Raw genomic sequence first — 24479 nt, 5'->3', positions numbered from 1 at the left:
AGGCCCTAAGAACTGCAATTTGTTCACAAAGAAAGAGAAAGCAGAAGTCACAGTCAGGGAAGATAGTAGAGGCAGGAAAAAGCAGCTGGGATCTATTCACAAGAGCAGGGAATAAGTCCATAATGAAGCAATAATTACCTAAGCTGCTTGACCGTTAGACTCATGGGGAGGCCATTTTTACTTTGGTCCTGTCAGACCACCTCAGTCACTCTGAAGTCTTCAAATGTAGAGCTGATAGGTGCAAGATGGGAAACATAGGTAAGGGATCCTTGGCCAGAATGGTGAGCCCCAAAGGGAAAGCCTCAATCCAGCCTGCACCTCTGCTGAATGCTAAAAGGCAGGCAGAAGGCCAAGCAGGCCTCTCTTTTCTCTCCAAGTGACCAAGTCATTAAACTGTGGGAAACACAGGCTGAGCTGGTCATCGGGCCATGTCCAACCTTCCCTTTCCCCAGATACATTGACTCCATTTGATCCAAATGGGTGAGTTTAGTGCTCTTAAAAACTATACAGCATAGGAGCTGGAGAAATGACTCAGCAACTAAGAGCATACTAATGCTCTTCCAAAGGACCTGGATTCAATTCCCAACATCCACATGGTGGCGAGCAAACATCTCTAACTCCAGTTCCAGGAGATTCCATGCCCTCTCCTGGCCTTTGAGGGCACTGCAATACACACATGCAGGCAAAACCACCTGTACACATAAAATATATTTTGAAATACGGAATATAAGCTGAGATAATGATAACCATTATTTAATACTTGGTGTATACATAAGGTTTAATTCTGTTTTGTTTTTTAAGACACGATCTTGCTGTATAGCCCTGGATAGCCTGATATTCTCTATGGAGTTCAGGGATACTTTGAACCCATGGATATCCTCCTGCCTCAGCTCCCTACTGCTGGGACCACAAGTATGCATCATACTGGGTTGGAACAGAAATATATGATACAGTGATTTTGTGCCAAGTCTTCCTTTATTATAGGCTCTGAGTTATACTGAATGTATGTATATATATATATATATACACATACACACACACACACACACACACACACACACACACACACATTCATAGGCTAGAGACACTCAGATCCAGAGTAAGGCTCACTTGATCAGATAACGTCACTGAAATCAGTTCAATGTGTATTTACTTCCTATCAACATTAATGACCCTTCTTGGCCCTGTAGTAGGAAAAGAAAAGATTAAGATAAGCGAGAGCTCAGAGGGCTGGGGAAGACATTTCAGATGAGCATAAGAAATGAAAACTCTACAGTGGTGCCCAGGACTCTCTCCCCTCCTCTCCAACTGCCAGCATTTTGTCGGGGTGGGGTAACACAGGATCTAGCGATATAACACAGACCCTCTTTTTCCCTTTAGGATCTAGCATGTGCTTCTAGCCCCAAATCCTCCAAATGGACTCTGATTCCACGCTGATGGATGAAAGATGAGAAACACAGTAGCTTTCTGGTGGATTTTCTTCAGCAGTGTCTGTTCTCAAGCCAATTGTTTGAAGTTCCCCCACCCCCCTTTTAAGGCCCAGTACATCTCCTTTGGGCTTCTCCCTTTCCGTGGGGAGGAATCCACCAGAGACAGTCCACCAGAGGCGAGGCACTAACTTTTCATCCTCCTGAGTCCTTTGTTTCATTTTGGCCAAAGATCAGCGTTGTTCTAGGTGGTTGCCAGCTGCAAAACAGCTGTGCAATTCAAGAATACCCGCACTAGGCTCCGGAGGCTGAGAGGCTTTATTAAATTGGGGGTGTGTGGGGTGGGAGTGGGGTAGGGGAACAGGTTGGGTTATCTCCCTCTCAGACTTCCCCCCCAAGAAAGTCTCTCTGATGCTGGGGATCTGATGTAAGGCAAGCTCAGATTCCTCACCTCGGGGCTGTAATTGTAGAGTCATTCGTATTTGGAGCAAGAAGCCTCGTGGGGGAGAAGCTTACATTCTGCTTTTGAGGTCGGTGGGGATTAGACAAGCCATCCTCGTTTGTTTTAGCATGTCAGCAAACTTGCCAGAGTCACAGACTACGCAGGTCATTTTAAAGAAATTAAGATTGGGGTTAAAGCAGATGTAATCGTACAGACTTTATAAGACACGAGCTACGTCCTACCTTTGTGATCGAATAAAATGCACTTTCTGGGGTCCAAAACACAAGAGAAAGATTTTTTTAAAATCTAACACTAATAACAACAACAAATTTCTGGAGACCTCTAGCCATCCAGTCTAACTTAGGCAATTGCCACACTCTAGGCTCAGTAAGAGACCCTGCCCTAAGAAATAAGGGAGAAAGTACTGAGGCTGTTGTTCCGTGGTATACTCACCTCATATGTGTGACCTTAGGTTCCATCTCCAAAACTTAAAATGGAGAGTGACTGAGAAGACCTCTGAAAACACACACACACACACACACACACACACACACACACACATGCACACACGTAAACACACACAGAGACAGACAGACATCTTCACTAATGTATTTGGTTAATGTGATCAGTATGTCTAGAGTGGATTTGTTTTAATTTTTTTTTTACAGCCAGTTATCTAGAAGCCTAAAAAGAAATCATATTGCTAACTTGCAAATCCACGAGAAGTGCAGTCATCCCTCAAAAGATAGATTTGCAACTGAATGTTTTGGCTGTAATTGTTCTGAAGTGGTCAGAGCCAGTGCAGTAAATAAGATTATTCACACTCCGACTCCACCTGGAGCGAACGCGCAGAGACACAAGTTCACAGCTTATGAGTTACGTTGCTGTCATCTCCCAGATCTTGACACAGCATTGGCACACGAAAATTGTTTCCTGTCTGGCAACGTCAAACACGAACACTTGAAAAAAAAAATCACATAAAATACATTGATGCGATATTTTCTTGGCAAACTCTGCTAATAAAATTTTGAATGAGATCCCTGGAAGCTTAGGAGGAAGCAAAACTCCCAGCTATTTTCTAGGAAAGGAAAAGGCCTTTTTTCCTAGGAAGGCAACACTGGGACTGAAGTACAGTCTATGGCGCCTTCAGATAGAGGGATGACGTACGTTTGCTTCTCAACCCCCAAAAAGCTGAATCTCGGCTCAAATGGAGGTAAGTGTGTGGAGCTTGGTTACAGAAGAAGGGGGTTGTGACTAGCCCTAGGCAGAAATAAGTCTGTCACTTGGGATTACTTAGAACTCACTGATAATCACCCTAGACATTCTCATGAACTTCCATTTCTCCTTGATGACCCCTGACTATCTTGTGAGAGGCACATTTGTGCTGACTTGTGACCCCCCAGGTCATTTTACACTCAGGGCAGTGATAAAGCCATGCCCACTTTTTGTTCTGAGAGGTGGAATTTTGGGTGAACAGAGAAAAGCAGTGCTGAACATCAATATGTTGAGTCTAACATACAGGCTGGAGGCAGTTTCAAACATATTCTAATAAATGCATCTCTCTCCCCCAAGAGTGTTATAAAGGAGAATGTTTAAATAAATCTTAAGATAGCACCCTTTCCCTAAGTCTCCTGGTCACCATTTACCTTTTTATTGTGTTACTTTTTTGAAAAAAATCAAAATGTATAACTTAATAACATGATACCCAGCTAGCAATGACTACATTCAGTTGTATGTAGCTCATTCCTCTTCCAATAAGTATCTCAGCCTCTTTCCCAGGACTCCAGTGGTCTTGGTCTTTGAGTAGTCTATGGAGTACGTAATGAACCTTCAAGCTGGCCTGAGAATCCAGACAGCTGTTGCTTCTGAACTCTAGCCTTCTCTGCACACTTCGAACATCTTTTGCCCATGTTGCCATTTGACAGCTGTGTTTTCCAAGCCTACAGATGTTCTGCTGTCTTGATTCATCCATTCAAGCAAAATCAAAGGATTTGGAGATCTCACCTCATGTGTTGGACCTTGCTCTTTGTTTCTAGCAGCAAGTGCATCATGTTTGCCCTGTTGAAGGCACCCTGACATCTCTTGTGAGAAAACTAAGGGCCAAACTGAACGACTTGAAAACCCATAGAGAATGGATCAATGGTCTCCGGAGCAAGGTTAGAGGAACAGGACCACACTCAATAATTTCCCTTTAGGGCTCTTAAGGAAAATGTGATGGTCTTGCTTTGTGGGACCCTGTGGTTTAATGTCTGCTTAGGCCAACTGATGTCTACACAAATGATCAAAGCTGATGACCAAAGGAGACACAGCAATAACTGGCTAACTGACAGAGGGCACAGGTATGGTGGCACTTAGAGGCAGAGAAGACAAAAGCAGGGTACACACTAGCTTTTGCTTACTCAAGAGGTAAGGAGCTGCCTGTCTTCTAGCATTGGGGTTTCCAGCCCAGGCTCTGGATAACCCTAGAACCTTCTAAGGACATAGACACAAGTGGACAGTCCCAGCACCAGTGAGACTATAAACCATGTCACCAGTACATGTCTTTAGTAGCCTCTACACTGATGCTGGAGTGCTTTTTCACAACAAGGACTGCTGACAAGCAGACTGCCCTGAAGCCAGCTGTGTTTCCTAAACCTATATGAGGAGGCCCAAGTGCAAGATGCAGACAGGAAGTGTACACCGGGCTTCCTGAGGTGGGAAAGGCTTGTAAAGTCTTGCAAAGAGTTCATCCCTTTCAAAGGATGAGCATGAGCTTGCAGCTAATAAAATGGTTAGGTAACTACTCTGGATGGCATCTGAATGTGTGCTTTTTTTCAGAGTGTGAGCAAGGTTTAGGAAAGAGAAGACTGCATTATCTTCTTTAGAGTAAATATGCCCTCCTTTCTGTACACCTGGATCTCCCCGTCACCTCACTATTTAGTGTCTGTGCTTAGTTAGGGTACTCAAAAACAAAAACAAAAAAAAACAGTTATAGCCCTTACCTTCTTCATTAGTCCAGTTTCTATCCTTTTGCTTTTCAAAAAGCTAGGAGAGGAAACTGAGATTAAAGTCCCTAGGGTGGGACAGGCATATATGCTAAGGTTGCAGAATCCGCTTCTCCAGCTCTGCAGTACGAGGAAGGAAGGTCTTTCTTCCCACCCTATGAAGCACCAGCATAGACATTAGATTTTTCAGGGCTACCTGATTCTGTAGGATCAAGAGAAGCCAACAGGAGAGAGAGGTGACACCTGGTTTCCTTAGTCTTTTATTCCTCTGCCTAACCATCTCTTAGGAAGCCACTAAGAGACCTTCTAGTGCACCATCTGTCTCCTCACTGAGAACTTAGATGGGGCCCTGGGATCTCTGGTTGGACAAGGTTATTTGTATGGTCAGGAAGCTGCCCTTCCGTAGCAAACTGTGCCCTGGTAAGCTGTGAACATTCTGAGGCGCTACCTTTATGGATTGTGTAAGGCTGAAAAATCCCACCTCTCCCGAAGCCATTCTGTTTTGGGGATGTCTATTTACAAATTAACTTGAAGTAACAGATCAACTATAGAAGAAAAATATCTCTTCAACACAAGCAGAAGGGAACTACTGGAGAAGTAGGGGGACAGAGATGAGAGTCTTGGGACAGAATGACAAAAACAAAGTATGTATGAAAATACCTAAAATAAGCCCATCACTCTACATAAAAACTTAAAAGCAAAAAGAATCAAGAGTAAACCCAGCATTTTTTTTTAAAGGTGAACACTAGCCGCCAGGCCCCTAAAGGAGTCATAGCTGTGTTGTGGGTAACAAACCACTCACTAATTGCAAATGATCAAAAACAAAAGGGTTTGGCAAAGAGGAAAGCCCCAACTACCACAGCCCGAGAACCTCCAGGACAGCTTGTTTCAAACCAATTGTAAAAGGGACAGGGCGACTTATTTACAGGTTCCATTTGCTTTGGATGGTTCAGTCACACGATTCAATATGCTATCAGCTCTCTCTCCCAAGTCGTTAAAATGTGAACGTGTTGATTTTGATCGTCTAGTGTGTTGTTTTTTCATTCTGGGAAGGAACACTTAAAGTTCTCAGTTCTGGCTGTGAAATATTCTCTCCAGAGGTTAAACCGCTTGAAGTTTCCCTAAAATGTACAGCAGGGATGATCACACGGAACAGGCAGAGGACTGGCTAGGCTGCTGATCTGTGCTGTTCAAGATGGCAGCCACTAGCCACAGGTGTCTGTGGGAATAACTGGATTTCAATCACAGCCCCAACTATGTTATAGCTCATCCTTAATAGCCGTGATGAATTATTTTTACTAATTATGACTATCTTAACTAATAAATCATAAATGTTCTAGACATATAACCTAAATGAACTTAATCTCATTTATTTACTTTCATATTTCAAAACTGTAGCTAATTAAACATTTCACAATTAGGAGCTAGAGAGATGGCTCAATGGTTAAGACGACTTGTTATTCTTTTAGAGGACCCTAGATTGATCCACAGCGCCCACTTAAGGAAGCTCACTGCTGCCTATAACCAGGGTCCAGGGTATATGATGGCCTCCTCTGGTCTCTGTATATGTACACGCACACACAATTTTTATTCAAAACTATATAGGTAGTGACCAATATATTTGTCCTTGAGAGCACTGTGCAAGAAACTATATACTCAATTTGTTATGACATACATCAAGTTTGCAATTTTGCCAGCGTGTTGTGAGGGTATTCAACCAAGTGCAGCCATGCTTTTTCTGTGAATCACTTTATAGGTAGTGTAACACTCTGACTCAGGGAGAATTCTCTATTATCCTGCTGTGTGGAGTGCTGGTGGGCTGCAACTGAGCACTTATGTCTTATCAGGCTGCCATTACTTTTTTTTTTTTCAAAAAAAATTTTTTTTTAAAGCTAGCTGTAGAAGTTATAGATTTCATGTCCGAAAAACCACACTTCTTAGAAAGTTATGTATCTGGCCTTCTTACCCAGATCCTATAAACCCATCCCTGTTCATGCAACTTAGAGACATGTCGGGGATATGAACCAATTATATTGCTGACCAAAGAAGACACTTCAAAATGGAGAGACATTATCCTACTTCACAGCGTCGAAGTTAAAGGAATTGGCCCGAACTATCAGCTACAACATCCCTGATGGCTCTGTTTAAGAGACGTGCTACATCTGGGATTTGCTAACTTGAGTCAGCGAAGACTTTCTATTTCCTCCCAATGATTTCCTGAAGTCATTTTTCACAAGGTTCCAACTTTCTAAGATGTTGTGCCATAAATGCCTTTGCTGTCAGCAGGCAGGGAGCCTGCCAAAGTTGGCCTTCCCGAAACATTCCATTGGTTCTCTCCCTGCTCCGGGGAGCTAAGGATGATGGACCATTACTGTCCTTTGGGGAGATACAAGTTCACTTTGATCAGGTACAAGTGAAGACTGTAGTCAGTTTCAGGGCCCTTGAGCAACATGTAGTTAGACAAACTGTTCACATACTGTTACTGAGAATGGAAACGCAGGAAGTGAGGAATGGTGACGAGTCAATACACGCCAAATAGAAGGCAGAGCTGTTAGGATGATCCACAGAGGTCCAGAGAGCTGCCCCGATAGATTGGCCCCCAGGATACAGTAACCAAATCTTCACTAGGCTGCCTTGCACCGTGCTGTCTTGATGTGTTTTCTCTTGTCCACTGTCTCATTTGTACTAGCCAAGTTGTCATTACTTTGTTTTTCTTCTCACATTACATTCTTTTTTTAAGTTAGCATTAAAAGTCATGGCTTTCTGCCGGGCAGTAGTGGCACACGCCTTTAATCCCAGCACTTGGGAGGCAGAGGCAGGTGGATTTCTGAGTCCGAGACCAGCCTGGTCTACAGAATGAGTTCCAGGAGAGACATAGCTACTGTCTTAGTCAGGGTTTCTATTCCTGCACAAACATCATGACCAAGAAGCAAGTTGGGGAGGAAAGGGTTTATTCAGCTTACAATTCCATACTGCTGTTTATCACCAAGGAAGTCAGGACAGGAACTCAAACAGGTCAGGAAGCAGGAGCTGATGCAGAGGCCATGGAGGGCTGTTCTTTACTGGCTTGCTTCCCCTGGCTTGCTCAGCCTGCTCTTTTATAGAACCCAAGACTACCAGCCCAGAAATGGTCCCACCCACAAGGGGCCTTTCCCCCTTGATCACTAATTGAGAAAATGCCTTACAGTTGGATCTCATGGAGGCATTTCCTCAACTGAAGCTCCTTTCTCTGTGATAACTCCAGCTGTGTCAAGTTGACACAAAACTAGCCAGTACAATTGACCCTTTGTCAACTTGACACACAAACACATCACTAGTAAGCCTCAACCCTTACATTCTTATTCATCCTCAAATCTAAATAACTTTAAAAGTCCCACAGTCTTTACATATTCTTAAAATTTCAATCTCTTTAAAATATCCATCTCTTTTAAAATCCAAAGTCTTTTTACAATTAAAAGTCTCTTAGATGTGGGCTCCACTAAAATAGTTTCTTCCTTCAAGAGGGAAAATATCAGGGCACAGTCACAATCAAAGCAAAAATCAATCTCCAACCGTCCAATGTCTGGGATCCAACTCACGATCTTCTGGGCTTCTCCAAGGGCTTGGGTCACTTCTCCAGCCATGCCCCTAGTAGCACATGCGTAGTCCTCTAGGCTCCAGATACCTGTACTCCACTGCTGCTGCTGCTCTTGGTGGTCATCTCATGGTACTGGCATCTCCAAAACACTGTGTGACCCCTTCAGTCCTAGGCCTTCAATTGCAACTGAGGCTGCACCTTCACCAATGGCCTTCCATTCCTTCTCACAGTGCCAAGCCTCAGCTGCTCTGCGTGACCCCTTCATGCCTTCAAAACCGATACCACCCGGGTGACCCTTACATATTACCAAGTCCTACTGCAGCAGGAGTACAACCTTGACTATCTCTGGAACACAGCCTCTGTGCTCTCAAAAAACACTTCCCAGAAGATGTCACCTCGATGATGCTGGTCTCTTCTTAATCACCGCTAATTTCTTAGCTCCAGCTAACCAGCATCAATAGTCCCAGTAATGCAAAGTTTTTGCTTTAGTAGTTCTGGTATCTTGTTAATCACAGCTGATTCTTCAGCCCCAGCTAACCAAAACCACAGAATCTTCACAATCAAAACAGCAATGGCCCTGAAAAGAGTCTTTAATTTTCCCTCTGAAATTTCACAAACCTGACCTCCATCTTCTGCACTGTTCTCAACATTATCTTCCAAACTCCTACACAACATATGGCAGAGCTCTTAACAACGAATGGATCTTCAAGCCCAAAGTTCCAAAGTCCTTCCACAGTCCTCCCCAAAACATGGTCAGGTCGTCACAGGAATACCCCACTCTGCTGGTACCAATTTGTCTTAGTCAGGGTTTCTATTACTGCACAAACATCATGACCAAGAAGCAAGTTGGGGAGGAAAGGGTTTATTCAGCTTACAATTCCATACCGCTGTTTATCACCAAGGAAGTCAGGACAGGAACCCAAACAGGTCAGGAAGCAGAAGCTGATGCAGAGGCATGGAGGGATGTTCTTTACTGGCTTGCTCAGCCTGCTCTTTTATAGAACCCAAGACTACCAGCCCAGAGATGGTCCCACCCACAAGGGGCCTTTCCCCCCTGATCACTCATTGAGAAAATGCCTTACAGTTGGATCTCATGGAGGCATTTCCTCAACTGAAGTTCCTTTCTCTGTGATAACTCCAGCTGTGTCAAGTTGACACAAAACTAGCCAGTACAGCTACACACAGAGAAATCCTGTCTCGAACCCCTCCCCCCCCAAAAAAGTCATGGTTTTCATTATAGCCTTTATCTTTAAAGACACTATTTTAATTTTGCAGATATGGGTGTTTTGCATGGGTGTCTGTCGGTCAGTCTGTGCAGCACTTGCATGCCCAGTGCCCGAGGAGGCCAGAAAAGCAAATCAGACACCCTAGAACTGGAGTTAGAGATCGTGGTGAACCACTGTGTGGGTGCTTGGGATAGAACTTGGGTCCTGTGGAAGAGAGACAGCACTGAGCCATTTCTCTGGGCCCTAAAGGCTGTATTTGAAAGTAGGCCTGTTTCTTTAACTGACCAGACTAAAAACCAATCAGCTGGTTTTTGAGGGGAGAAAAGCTTAATGCATGTATCATGGATAGCATGTTCGGGAGAGGTGCGAGATTTTTGCACCTTAAGTTCTTGGAGGGAAAATAGGCAAAAAAAAAAAAAAAAAAAAAGAAAGAAAGAAAGAGAGAGAGAGAGAGAGAGAGAGAGAGAAAGAAAGAAAGAAAGAAAGAAAGAAAGAAAGAAAGAAAGAAAGAAAGAAAGGAAGGAAGGAAGGAAGGAAGAAAGAAAGGAAGGAAGGAAGGAAGAAAGAAAGGAAGGAAGGAAGAAAAAAAGGCCCAAGTTTGCAACTAGACAAGCAAGAAGATTAGGTCTGTCTCAAGAAGAAGGACACAGAAAACAAAAACAGTGGACAGAGCCATATTGCTATGCGCTCCACAAAGCCTGCAATGGAGGCCTTTGCTCACTACTTACTCTGTAGTAGTCCGTAGAAAATTGGGGGAATGAGGACATTCCGACTCTATGTCCAGCATCGTTCTAGCTGGGAGGTAAATGCTGCACCAGTAAGTTGAGTCTAAAATAAGACTTCTTGACCCTTCTTACCTTGTACACCAGCAAAATTCTACTCCCCTGTTTCCCCTTCCAACCTAATGATCATAAACAAGACAGTAGGAAGGGAAAAAGTACTCTAAGGCTGAGAGCTTCAGGCAGCAGAGGTCCTCTGTAACATCATGGGTTACCATCAAATGCCACTGTTAGCCAAGACCAATACACACGATTATCCACCAACACCCCTTACACAGCCAATAGCTGTGCCTGTATTTAGCCATGACATTCATGTAATCGCTAGTAGGCCAAAGATACATTCTACATGTGAGAATAAAAGATTCTTATGGGAAGGGGGAAATAATAAGTTTTCACGCATTTTATTTCTTCCTTTCTCCTAGTAGCAAGTTGTAGCCTAACTCCTTCTCTGGATCCATATTAAGACAGAGCCATTGATTTGAAGAAGTGAACAAGGCTCTCCTTTCACACTGCTCCTTTAACAGAGCTTAGCTTTGAGCTGCCTCACCTGCTGAAGGCTGTTCTGTGCTCTCTGGGTCTGTAGAGCTGTGTATCTGAGAAGGTGCCATCTGCTCCTGCGAATTTACAGCCTCTCCCAGCAAATAGACCAAGAAGGAATAGGATTTCTCCAACTGAAAACCCGAGACAGCACCAGCCTGCTCTGAAGAAATAGCTTTTATGGATGTGCCCAGTCTGAAGTGGAACAGTTCCGGGTACATGGTATTTTGCCCTCACGTCTTCCCTCTGGATAAAATCCATATGAAAAGGAGCGAGCTCCCTAACCTCTGGTTTCCTGGCATCAGCCCTGAGCCCTTGATCTTCCTGCTGAGGGACCTGGAGGAAATTTAGCCTAACTCTGAGCTATTCATCCTGTGAGTCCATGAAGAAGCAGTAAGTTTCCTAGACGCACATTTATCTCATTATTGGTCGCTCACCTGCAGATTGCTTAAGGAACAACCAAAGATTCCTATCTATACATCAAGTGCTCAGAAAGTACATTTTAAAAATAATTCTGTCTTGTCAAAATGAATATCTCTCAGCTAGCTTTCCCCAACCATTGCCCCGATGTCTTCAAGTTGGCATGAGGTCTGTATCAAATGTTAGCCCTCAGAGGAAAAACCTACTGGGACTATTCTTCTAGCCACAAACATATCCTTATGAATTCTCTTGTTCTCTGGAGCCAAAGCCACTAAATTTAAATTATTTCTCAATAAATTAGCACTAGTGAGTCCTTGTCAAAGATACTTAATTTCTTCAAGTTGCACTGTCCCAATCTGTGAAATGTTAATAAGACAGTCACTCACCTGGTGAACATTTTGAGGACATTGGACCCAGCAATTGCCAATAAGGACTTAGCAGATCTTGGAACCCATATTCAGGGTAGTTCATGTATACCCTGAAACTAGTGTTCATATTGACAAGACAGAGAATTTTAAAATTCTATATATGATTTTATTTTGTAACAGAGATTAGCTAGGTGTCTTGTGATGTGGAGCCAGAACACTTTCAGATGCGTCATACACTGCAAGACCATAAGAAGCAGCTTTCTAGGTAGCTTCTCATTGCTCTTCAAATTTGGGAGCTACTGCTGAGCCTCCCAGGTCTGCCTTCCATGATGTGTAAAGAAATACAGATGCACAAAACACTCCCTGACCTAGCCAGAGGTGGCTTATAGCCACACCTGGCCAGCATAGTGGCAGGACTATTGACCTGTGATGTCTGACAAGTGTCAGCCTCATGTCATGTAATGTCCCTCATCCCAAAAGGCCAGGCAGCTCAGAGCACAGGTGTAGACAATCCTATCAAGCTGAGCAACCTCACCTGCTGTGTCTGGATCTGCTTTCTTCCAGAGTTCTCTGGAAAAGGCATGGAGGGTGTCAGAGTTCATCTGGGAACCTTTTATAGAATGATCTCCAACTCCTTCTCATTTTGAACACCTTGTTATAGCCACAGATAACCTTACAGTGTAAACCATTTCCAGCTGCCTTTAAAGAAAGTGACAGTCTACCCTGACAACTGTTTGTAGGCTCGCTGTAGCTTCTTAATAGGGTGTGCGTTTCATTACTGCACCAAAGCGGCAGAGCCCAGAATTCCCAGATTTGCTAATTCAGTTCCTTTGAAGTTAGAAAAGATGCCCCCCACTTCACCTCCCCCCCCCCCGCATTTTCTTTTGTCTTTTTTCCTTTGCTTCTCTCGGACCCCGCCTCCCCCGGTATCATTTTAAAACAATCAGGCACACAAGTGTCACCCTGGTATCTGAATGCAGAGCTCTGCAAAGCTCTTTATTCTGGGAAACAAGTAGGCTGAGCATTCCTGAGCCGGAGTCAACAAAACCTGTGCTGTCCCAGGTGGGCCGAGGTAATTGCAGGTGTGAATCCGCAATGGAGGGAGAACAGGCAACAGAATGTAATAAGCAAGCAGCAGCCGAAAGCCTTTGGTGAGGCTCCTTGGCCGGCTTTTCACTTCAGTTCATTTGCATCTCTTCAGCAGAAGATGTCACAACGAAGCCTTTATAATTCCAAAACCAGGCTCATCAGGCTACGACAGGAATTTTCCCTTCCACTCCTCTATGTAACTTATTGGGGTGTGTGTGTGTATTTGTGTGTATCTCTGTGTGTGTGTCTGAGTGTACATTGTCAACAGAGGTGAAAACCCAGGTGGTACTGATTTGAATCTTTTACCATAAGAACAGCTTGTTGGAAAACTCTTGTCAAATGTTTGGGCTGGATGATCTCCAGCACTCTGAGGCCACACACAGATTAAGGAGCTTTGGGTCGAGAAAGAGTAGCAAATCTCCCCATCAGAGCCATAGTGGGCCTGACCCTGAGCATGCTGCATACAAGGGCAGCAGACCATTTGCAGAACTGCATCTTTATCTTCTTTCTTTCTTTCTTTCTTTCTTTCTTTCTTTCTTTCTTTCTTTCTCTCTCTCTCTCTCTTTCTCTCTCTCTTTCTCTCTCTCTTTCTCTCTTTCTCTCTTTCTCTCTTTCTCTCTCTCTCTTTCTTTCTCTCTTTCTCTCTCTCTCTCTCTCTCTCTCTTTCTTTCTTTCTTTCTTTCTTTCTCTCTCTCTCTCTCTCTCTTTCTCTCTCTCTTTCTCTCTTTCTCTCTTTCTCTCTTTCTCTCTCTCTCTTTCTTTCTCTCTTTCTCTCTCTCTCTCTCTTTCTTTCTTTCTTTCTTTCTTTCTTTCTTTCTTTCTTGTTTTTCTCTGGTCTCTCACTTTATCTAGAAGAAAAAAAAATGTCCAGCTTCCACTTTCTTTCTTGCCCAATGAGTAAACAATATAAAAACTATTTTGTCAGAAGAAAACGGACAGGACTTGGCACTCTCCTCTCTATCTCAAGAGTTGGTGGTTTTCCCACGCACACCGGGAGGGGGAGGCAGAGAGCCTGGCTGCATCCTCCAGGACATGGTCTGCCAGGGGTTAGGAATGGCAGACCATCCTCAGGAGACCTGGAAAGAGCATTGTGCTTCAGACATGTGACAGGAGGGAATCTCTACTGAAACCACATTTAAAATATATTACAAGAAGCTGTACTAGTTCCTCATTACTGCTTTAAGAAATATGTAGAGCATGAAGCGTAAAGCTCCATGATAAAAGTCTGAAGGCTGGAGTGAGGCTTACTGGATTCAACCTGAGAGCCCAGCAGGCTTCATTTCTCTGCAGGCTTTGCGGGAAGACTGGCTCTCTGCATTTTCCAGCTTCCGTAAGACCACCTGCATAGGTTGTGTCATGAGTACCTCCTCTTTAAAACATCTTTCAATATCTTCAAATCTCATTCTGATTCCTTTTTGGAATTGTTTGACCTTAGAAGACCCTTGGTGAGGACATTAGCTCCCATCCTGCAGGAGAATCTTGCTGGACTAACGTCATCTGAGGAGCAAACTTGATGCTAGTTGGAGATGTAATTTCTCTTTCCCATGACACACCAGTGACCAGGGTATGGGCATCTTTAGAAATTCTTTTTTTTTTTTTTAATGGTTTTTTTTCTCTGTGTAGCCCTGGTTGTCCTGGAACTCACTTTGTAGACTAGGCTGGCCTCAAACTCAGAAATCTGCCTGCCTCTGCCTCCTAAGTGCTGGGATTAAAGCCTGTGCCACCACGCCCCGCTTAGAAATTCTTTATACTTGTAAGGAAGAAAAGAGAATATATAGCTTGGGATTTTAAATGTTTAGAAAATGGAGGCTTGTCTACAGAGCATGGCCTTGAAGCCGAGAAAACCCTGAAGCTAATACTTCAAGCCATGCTAAAGGACATTAAGACAGAAATAGCAGAATGAGAGGCGACAAGAGCATACATCAGAATATAAGAAGTCTCAAAGGTCAGATGGCTATGGAATATTGAGAATGCTGACAGAGTTCAGGCACCAGTTAGAAGTCAAGAAATGAAAATGACGGAAATGGAGAGAAACACAAGTTTTCTCAGCCCCTGGCGTTGCTCAGACTGGAATTCTCTGGGAGTTCCAAGCTATCACAAGCACCTCGCCTCATCAGCACCCCTCTCTCTGCCAGGCATTGTACATCCTCTGGGGGAATCTTTGTCACAGCCTGTGCCTGAGTTTGGAAGCTGCTCGTGAAGGTAGGAGAAGACTAAAGTACTCTGTTTCTTAGTCTTCCATGCTACCACATCTACCAAATCTAGCTTCTGGTCCCTCATCCGTACACCTTTATCAACTCTAGGTTTGCTGTCAGATCCTACTCATTTTTCTGTCAAATCTTTGAGGAAAAAAGTATTTTCTGTAAACTAAGGAGAAGGACAGTGTTGGCTTATCACCATGCTTCCAAGAACCAGTAGATCTTTTTTTTTTTTTTAATTTGAATATGGGGTTTCATGGAACTGCTCACGCAAGTGCCCTGTAGTCATTACATCAGCATTAAATGCGAGGGAGTTATCAGTATGAAAATGGGGAGAGCCAGCAGCTTACTCCTAACCTGCTTTCCCTGTAGCTGGAGATCTGATATCAGAGAATGACTTTAAAAACTCCAAAAATTCTGACACTGCTACCCTAAGAAGGAAACAACATGGTTGGGAGCAGAAATGAAGAAGGGTCAAATCCCAACGTCCACTTCACTTCACAGTCCTCAATTTTGTATTAGTTAAGGTTGAGAAACAAATTTTAGTAGCCACCTCCAAAACACACACACACACACACACACACACTTTACATAGTACTAGAAACAAATAACTAGAAAGTGAAACTTCAAAAATTATCATTTTAATACATCTAGAAACTCAGAAAATATTTAATTTACAAAGTATGTGAAAACTCTAAGACATAAAGGAAAAAAAGGTTTTTTTAGAAATCTAAAAAAAATAGAGATATACCAAGTTCATGGATCAGAAGATTGCAGTTTCAAAAACATTTTTATTTTGCAATAATTTTATTTAATATTTTACATATCCATAGTACATTTATCAAACAAAACCAAATTATTGTTGCTAAAACAGTGTTAGCTGGATTGCATAGACACTATTTTGATCCCATCAGCATTTTCTGCTACACTTTTTTCTTAAGAATACCATCAAGGGCCGGGCAGTGGTGGCGCACGCATGCCTTTAATCCCAGTACTTGGGAGGCAGAGGCAGGTGGATTTCTGAGTTTGAGGCCAGCCTGGTCTACAAAGTGAGTTCCAGGACAGCCAGGGCTATACAGAGAAACCCTGTCTCAAAAAACCAAAAAAAAAAAAAAAGAATACCATCCAGGACACCATATCACACTCAAGGCCACATGTCCTTTTAAAATATTTCTGTGTTGTTTCATTTTGCACAACATTTCAAAGACACCTTCAAGATGTTTTGCAGAATGTCTCAACTTGGGTTATTGGGATTCATGTTTTTTGTTTGTTTGTTTGTTTTATTTTTGCTAGATTTGTTAAGAATTTAAGGAAGGAAGAACATAAAGTTGATTGCCCTTTTTGATAGATTGTGTCAGAGGTCAGTAATGTGAGCACTGCTTGTTACTGGTGATGTGTCTGCTGTGACATCTGGGACAACTGGATTTCCCCGTTTCCTTAAACATTGTATGCAACCTGAAGAAACAGACAGGCCTAAATGTAAAATTAAAACGACGAAACTGATAGATAAACAGACAAGAGGAAAGAAAATCTTTTAAAATTTGTGTGGGAAACAGCAGGAAGAATGCATTCACATGCATGCACGAACACTCACACACACATACAAATAATGAATCATAAAGAAAAGATTCATAAATTAGACTCCATCAAAAGTGAAACTTTCTGGTCACTAGAGAGATGATCCAGAGGTTAAGAATAGGTACTGCTCTTGCAGAGGACCCAAATTCACTCCCCAGCAACCAGTGGCTCACAACCACAAGTAACTCTAGACCCAAGATCATCTAACTCCTGTTGGCCCTTCAGGCTCCTCCACTTGCATACACATAGGCACACAGATACCCACACAAACACATACTTATTTTTAATATTAAAAATATTTTTAAAATGAGAACTGTTGATCAATAGCCAACATTTAAAAATTTAAGAGACAAGCCAAAGCTCCCTGGACTGAAAATAGTTGTCACGCCTATATCCACAAAAGACTTCTGGACTCAAAATGTACAGAGTGGAAATTGGTTTGTACCACTCACACATAAGATAAAATAACATTTTTTAAAAACTGACAAAACTACCTCAACAATCACTTCCAAAGGAGTATGTGTAATTGCCAATAAGATTAGAACAGATGCTGAACATCATTAGCCTGCACAGATTAAAACCATGATGAGTTACCACTACATCCCTGCTAAGGAAGCCAACATTAAAGAGACAGACAACGCAACATTTTGGCAAGGATGTGAATTGCTGGGACCGATCGTGCCTTTCTGGTGGAAATGTAAAACAGTTTGGCAGTTTCCTCTAAAGTGAAACACATGCTTATTTTAGAAATCATCAATTCACACCTAGGCATTCACTCAAGAGAAATGAAAACATACATTACACAAAGAATTGTTCGAGTATATTTTAGCTGTTTTATTCATAAGTTCCCCAACCTACAAGACAGTTAAAAAATCCATGCAAGGTGGGCAGATAAAAATGTTAAGATACATCTATGCAATGGAAACCAATTCGAGAATAAATTATAGTGCATGAAAGATGCCAGATCAAAAGTACATATCGCATCCTCCCACTGATACATATTCCAAACTGACAGAGATAATCTACGTAGTGACAGATAGCAGATGACCTATGCACTTACAAACAGTGGACACCCGAGCCATGAATAGACTGTGGTGTTGACTACACAGAGCATTTGACATATTTTGTGGTGATGGAAATATGATATATCAGAACAATGTTGGAGGCACCATGAGTTCACACTTGTACATTTTAAATTGTTTAAAGTGCAAAAACATCCCTATTTTGCTTCATGATGTATATTTTATAAAACAAATTAACTATTACTTTTAGCAATACCTCTTGCCTACCACTTTTGGAAAGAGAACTTATAAGCCAAAGTTGTTCATATGGAGTATATTTATGCATGCCCTGACTCTCCTATCAATTAGAAAGGATGGCACATCTCCTTGCATCTCAATTAAACCCAATGTATGATTCAAAATAGAAATAAAAGTGATGCCTTATTAAAACAGTTGGGAAAGTGAATATTGGAATATAACCTTGGTGTTCAAATTCTTAGTTTGTCGGTAATATTACTGTTTTCTTTTAAAAAAAAATACCAAGATACTCACAGATGCAAGTTTAAGATTTAGGGGAAATTCCATGATGTAGGTAGAAGTCTGGGATGAGTTAATATGATAGAAGGAGAAGAATGGGTAAATGTACCACCCCTGCTTCTCACAATGTCTAACTCTTTATCAAGACACCAAAGAGATAAAGAAGGCTCAAAAAGCCAGATGACAAGCTCTACCTATGAGAAGAGAAGATGAGATATTGGTATCTTGGATGGGCATTTTTCTGCAGATTTCTTGCCTTTGTTATTGCACTACCATCTTAAAAGTACAAATCATGATCTGGTGGTGATGGTGCCACACATCTTTAATCCCAAAACATGAGAGGCAGAGGCAGCATATCTCTGTGAGCTTAAGGCAAGCCTGGTCTACAGAGCTAAGTCCAGGACAGCCAGGGCTACACAGAGTAACCCTGTCTTGAAAAACAAACAAACAAACAAAAATGTATATAAATCATGGACAGTGCCCATGAAAAGTTGAAAGTTCGATTAGCAAGACATAACTTGTACACATGAAACAATTTAAAAGCAATTCAAGACACTATGTTCCCAAACTCCAAATCCTGTGGTTTCAACTAAAAATGTAATAGAAATTCTTGAGAGCAAAAGATCAATGTCAGATGATGTGGCTGAAAACTAGGGCTGGTGACACACTAAAACTACAGAACTGGATCTTAGAACAAGGAACTGCCCACATGTGTACAGAGGAAATTCACTAACTCACCCTCTGTGATCAAAACCAGATTTTATTAACCAGAGGGCTTTCATAGGAAGAGAACTTTGAGCAAATTTTGAAGGGAAGATTGGAGTGATGAGAATCACTATATACATGTTAGAGTGGAAGGGGCCTCAGAGGTCATCATCTCCCAATTCCATGTTTTTATAAGTAGAAACAACCAGGTTCAGGTGAAGGCTACACCTCATGAGAGAGTAAGGGGGAGTTGGCCAGTGTGGGAAGTTAGCCAGTGTCAGAGACAGGTCCGATTTGAACATACCGCCCAGCACTTCTAAGCCTTTAGTAAGTGGCAAATATGGTATCCACTGGAATGCGGGGTATAATACTTGTCTTTGATTTTAAGCTTCCTGGTGACTTCCTGGATAAATTGCATGCAGTGAGAACAGCATTGGGAAACATATAGAGTCGGGTCCCTAAAACACTCATCCTTGGATCCCTGAGCCTCCTCATAAAAGAATCCAGCTATTTAGAGGTCACCTTGTGTAAGAAAAACCAGGATTCATCAAGAGGATTTAGAGAATAAGAAATGTCGTAGGGAAACAGAAAGCAGCCAAGGAATGTCAAGGCACTAGACAAGAGAGTGAGGGAGCCCTCTTGGAGGAGAGTCCTTCAGCTCCAGACATCCCCATTGACGTCTGGTGGACCAGATATGTGGCACCAATTCCAGTCCATTCCGAGTTCCTGATAGGTCACTGGGCAAGTAAAGTGTTTGTTTTAACCTGCTAAGCTTTGAAGTAATATGTCATGAAGCCATAATTTAAAAACAAAAACAAACAAACAACAACAAAACTACCTAATTGCTAGTGTCCCTTACAGTCTTTCTCTATATGTTTTGTCTTTATAAAATCCTGCAAGGGAAACAAAAAATGCTGCAGATCTTTGGTTAAAGGACAAAGCAAGTTGAATGTGATGAGCTGATTTGCATGGATGCTGGGTGGTAGAAGGAAGAATGATCAATGTCTGTGGGGAATGAAGGGATGCCAAAAATTAATATTCTTACATCACTTTCTAAGGATATGAAACCTTTGGGAACGTTCCCTTCAACCCATGGAACTGGCATTCCTCTTTGTGTCTAATTTTTTTTTTTTATAAGAGATAAAAATGACAGTCCTGGTTCTGCTTGCCTCAAAGAGCAATCATCATAGCACAATATAGCTATCACCAGGGTTCTTTCTGATCGTCTCTAGCTCGTCCATGTCTGAGTGCATGAAGAAATTGTACCCCCTGCTCCTTTGTGACTGAGTTGGGTGGTATGGTTATTTATAACCAATTCTTCCTCTCCTGAGCTGGTGTGCTTACAAGAAAGTTCTAGGCCTTCCAAAGCTCTCTTGTCCCCAGCAGTTGACATCCTCCTGGTGTCATTCTGGACTATTGTGTGAATCCAGGATGAGTGGCAGCTGCCTAAATATAATGGACTTGTAACACAGATGACAAATAAACTTGTTCATTTCAGTCACAGGGAGTTGGGGGATTTCCTGGTACTGCAACATGGCACCAACTATTCTGACCCATTCATTACAGAGGATTGGAACTGCCCAGGAATCTGCAATGGGATCTGATTATGACAGGGAACAGGCATTATCAGGGTCCTGTATGGAGAAGCACTCTGCATGATGAGTCTACTTCTATTAAGCTTCTGTAGTTTCATTACACGTAAGAACTCATCCGGATTCTCTGAGTCAAACCTTCTCTACGTAAATGGCTATTGATAGTGGCAGTAGCAACAGTATTAAACAATTTCCACTGTTCAATGTCAACTGTGTAACTAGAAATCATTGTATGTACAACGTCTCATTCTCAAACAAAGCACCTTGTTGTTCCATGTCTTTAATATCCTACTTTAACAGTAGATATTGATGTTAGGGGGCTCAGTACTCCACTACGCCCATTGCCTCTCCATCTTTGAGTCTATACATAAGTCCAGTGTGCTGTGGTAAGGAAAAGTGAGGGCCTCCCCTATAAAACACATATAGTACATGGCAAATGTCCTGAACACATTAGATGCTTGCTTTCACTGGAGGTTTAATGGGAAGTTAAAGTCAGCTAGACAGCCCAGGGTCCCAGGCATCTGGCACCCATGTGTGGGATGTGCGTGCTTCACTGTGTCCTTCCAGGATGGCACAGACATTAATTGCTTAATATGGAAGAGGCAGGAGCTGGGAACAATAACGCTCAACTCCAAAGTCAGCTTGATTTTTTTACCTTCATGGGCCCCAGTGTGATGCTACCCGCAGGCCTCTCAGAGCTTGAAAGTACAGCTTGGAGCTTCAGCTCCATTTGGGGCATATGGGGTTGGCACTGAGACCACAGGACCAACCTGATTAAGTACATGTGGTAAACGTGAAGGGTGAAGATGTTCAAAATATCCCTGGACCCACCCCAAACTTTGGGTGGCCTCGAATGCCAAACTCAGCCTGGAACTAACACTTGCATGCAGAGATCTTAAATTAGAGTACGTCAGAATCATTTCACAGTGTTTTGGGCTGTGGGGGGACATGAAGACATTTGGAAGGTTTTCGGAAGAAGACCAGAGACTTGCATTGCTGTGACTCCTGATGAGATGACATGCATCTGAATAAAGCCTCACTCGCTCAGGCTTCCCTTATTCCCCTGGGACCCAGGCACAACCATTCTCTCTGTTTAACAATTCCCTGCCTGCTCAATCTGTCAAATCTTTCCCTGAGCTCAGATACCTCTGTCCCTTTGATCTAATTTCCCATGCTTCTGAAATTCTCTTTTTCCTCCAAGAAATCTTGGGGGAAATGTATTTCCTACTCCAGACACTGTCCCTGACTTCAGAATTCCTGGGTTCTTGTTTACCTTTCTTCTCGCAGCTAGCTCTCCAGAGTTAGCAACCCATAGCTTCCCTTGACTTCTTAAAAATGTCTGCTAATTGGAGAGGGATTGGGAGGGGAGAGGAGGGAAGAGGAGAGGAAGAGGAGAGAGAGGAGCACTTGATAAGCTGTGTATTACAGGATCGTGCACTCTGGGGTAACTGTAGAGGGACATATGAGGTAACCAGATTTGTGGAGTTATAAAATATATGAACAGTCAGAAACTCCTCCATACATGAGTCAGATGTCATACTACAGCCACTGTTCTGTGCTCCTGTAAAGAACAGGAAGCCTTGACTTCTGCAGTTGACTGAAAATGATGTGTATAGAGATGTGTTGTTGGAGAGTTTAAAGCTGTGAGGAGGAGGAGGAAGAAGAGGAAGAGGAAGAGGAGGAAGAGGAAGGGATGATCAAGAATATTTAGGCTTGCTGGATGCTAGAGGAGTTATGACAGCAAACCCCTTGCTGAGATTCAAGTGTGGAAAGAGCTAGAACACTCTTGGGGGAAGAGCAAATTCAGGGACCCATGTAGCATATGTGGAGATCCCTGAATTGTCCCCAAATTAGCCATTCATTGGGGTTCAGTAAATCTTTTGAGCCATCAAGACTCCAGATTCTCCTTTAGTGAAGGAGAGTTATAATGAATATGTTCTAAGGACAAGTTTTGGGTTTTTTGGCTTTGTTTTTAATTTAAGGGAGGAAACTATGTCTAACTAGTTTAGGCAAAAAGAAAATTTAATGATTCATGAAAGTTCAAGAATCACTGAAAAACATAACAAGTTCTCTCTCTTTCTCTAACACATATATGACCATGGTAGAGATTCCTTCTGTTGGGATCCACAGCAAATCTAATTTATTTTGTTCTTACATTTAGTATTGTATTGTCAAAGGAAGAAGAGATTCTTTGACCCAATGATGTCAATTTACATTTTGGGGCTAGACATTTTTAGTTGGCTTGGATCGCATCTAATCTTGACTTACCCACTATGTTTAGGAGGAAATCCTATTCAATCCTTGGCCTAAGTCATGCACTCAGTTATAGGGCTATGACTGTGTGGGAAAGTGGAGTATGGATAACTCGCAAAAGAAGATATTTGAAGAGTTGTGTGTGGTGCTAAATACTTACAACCCTACCATTAAGCAGATAGGAGCAGGAGGACCATGAGTTCAAGGCCAGTTTGGGCTACATAGTGGAAGGCCAATCTGGGCAGCCAATCCTGACAGATATGAGAAAGGAGACGGGGAGGGGTAGGGGTAGAGGGAGGGGGTTACTGAGAGCAAGAGGGGGGATATTAAATGCTCCTATTAAAGGGAAAAGCTGAGATCTTGCTAAGCCTGATGCCTGGCCCAAACTTACCATGGCTTTACTGATTAACAAAGGAAGCTGATAACCCATGGATACCTAGTAAATGTGCAGGAACTTTAGTTGCATTTTAGCAAATGATATCACTTAATCCTTACCCGCAATCCGGGAAATACCGCCGACAGAAGTACAAACAAAACGGTACTGCATAGACCAAGGTATGTCAGAGGCTGCCTTGTGACTTTCCCTTAGTTAACTTTAGCCTTGGCAGTGTGAAGAAGGGAGTCCCCAGGGACGAGCAATGAATAAGACAGGATCCGTCTTTCCTCTGAATTGTTTGCCTGAGCAACAGTGATTACAGGGAAAAAAATGTGGCTGGAACAGGGACTATCTGAAGGTTCGGATTGTAGGCCAGCATCGGAGATGCCTCCAGACGCCATGGCCACTCTCACCACATACTTGCCTCTTCCATAACTACAACACACTGACTTTCCGTGGGCTTTATAAGGAAATTTGGGAGGTTCATTGGCATTAAAGCTTGCTTTGTTCATGTAAACCCTTCAAATTTTACTTTTATTTGATTCACTCCAGGTCTCTCTGGCTAGTAAAAATTATGCCCACCAGGACCCGTGCTTACTCTGTCTATCCCTTAATCTCTATCCTTAGCTTCCTCTAGCCAGCCACACTGTCTTTCAGCCATAACACTTCCCAGAGGCTAGCTGTATTGTATAATCTCCTACGAGATGTCTACCTATCCGGTGTCCAGCCTTCAACAGCAATGAATCGTCCATAACTGCCCTAGAAAAACCTTGTCTGTTCTTGTCTGCATCTTGGTACAGTGGCCCATGTCACATATCGAAAAGCAGAGCAGTTACTGAAATTAACTAATCAGTTATTTAAGAGTCAAGCCTACACGGTTTGTTTAATTGAATTAACCAGTGCATGCTGTTTTGTTTGTGCAGAACTGAGCTAAAAAGGAAATTACCTCAACGGTTTTCAAATTTAGCCATGTCAGAAAAAAGATCATTTCCAATTGGCAGCTTACAATGGAAACTATTCTACATGTGCAATGTGTTTCCCTCCCTTAAATAACTCACTGCTTTATTATTGTAGGATCATTTATGAGCCTGTGTGGAATGACCCGAGGGTCTGCATGTCCAAATCAAATGGCCTTAGAGTGTTCATTCTCTCCACAGACTTACAAGGCTGAATGGAGACCTGTGTTATACACAGTCGATAAATAATAACAGAAAGAATTCTAGGCTATTTGCTGGATGTTTTCTTGGCAACGCTTAATCTAATTAACTCAATATCATAAACCTTTGCTAAGCATTTTCTCGTACATTTTAATTTGGTAGCCCGAGTAACTAACATGTCTATGGAAGAGGTGAACATCTGACACGGGATCAACAGTTTGCAGACTGCTATG

The sequence above is a fragment of the Mus musculus genome, chromosome 18 (assembly GCF_000001635.26).
Source record: "Mus musculus strain C57BL/6J chromosome 18, GRCm38.p6 C57BL/6J".
NCBI classification, from domain to species: domain Eukaryota; kingdom Metazoa; phylum Chordata; class Mammalia; order Rodentia; family Muridae; genus Mus; species Mus musculus.
Note: the sequence above shows the minus strand (reverse complement) of the source record.